Raw genomic sequence first — 895 nt, 5'->3', positions numbered from 1 at the left:
CGCCGCCGGGCCTCTCGTATGCAGCTATGCATATTATGCAGCAGGCAGCCAATCCCCTTTTCTTCCTTCTTTTTCCAGCTGCAGCCGGCGAGTCACTCTCTTTTTAAAAAAGAAGCTTCCTTTTTTTGCAACCTTTTTTTGTCCCGCGGGGGGCGTCCGTTTTTGCGCGTTTTATCTCGCGGCGCCTGGCGGGTGGCACCACACCCTGCTGACCCATCGGCCGCCGCCCCGCCCCGCCCCACCCCACCCCGGGGGACCGTACCTATCCTTCTCTCTGTCGGACCTGCGGCCTCTCTTCTCTCACTATTGTGCTGCCCGGCTCCGCTGCATCCACCAGTTTTTTCTTCTAAACTCTTTCACTTTGTTTTCCATGCGAAACTTGTTTCTCCGCCTAGACACAAAAAAAAACCCTTGCGACCCAGAGACCCGTCATACATACATATCGCTCATTCTTGTTTAATCCGAGAATTTTTCTTTTAAAAAGAACACGACACGGATCACATCACATGAGCACAAGCACAAAGGCGCGAGGCACGAACCCTTCCTCGCCGGGGAGCGCGGAAAGTTGCGATGCTGGCGGGGGAGGGACTGTCTCTCCAGTGGGTCTGGGAGGGTGGTTCTGGTCCTACCGAGGACGTGCAAAAGGGGTACCTGTTGGTCCTTGCCTCGCATGCTGCAGCAGGAGGAGGAGGAAGAAGAGGAGGGGGAGTTAGTCCTCGCGGTGCGGCGGGGAGAGGAGAGCGTACCCGCAGATTTATTGGACTCTGGGCGATAAAACCATGATGTGTTGGGCGTGGCGTGGCGGCCAGTGCACTTGGTGGCTGAGTCTTATCAACGGGCTGCTGCCGCTGCTGCCCTGCGACGCCTCGGGGTCAGTGAGGGCGTGGCGGGCGGG

Source organism: Frankliniella occidentalis, unplaced genomic scaffold (assembly GCF_000697945.3).
Source record: "Frankliniella occidentalis isolate FOCC.00 unplaced genomic scaffold, Focc_3.1 Scaffold194, whole genome shotgun sequence".
Classification (NCBI taxonomy): domain Eukaryota; kingdom Metazoa; phylum Arthropoda; class Insecta; order Thysanoptera; family Thripidae; genus Frankliniella; species Frankliniella occidentalis.
This window is presented reverse-complemented; position numbering follows the sequence as displayed.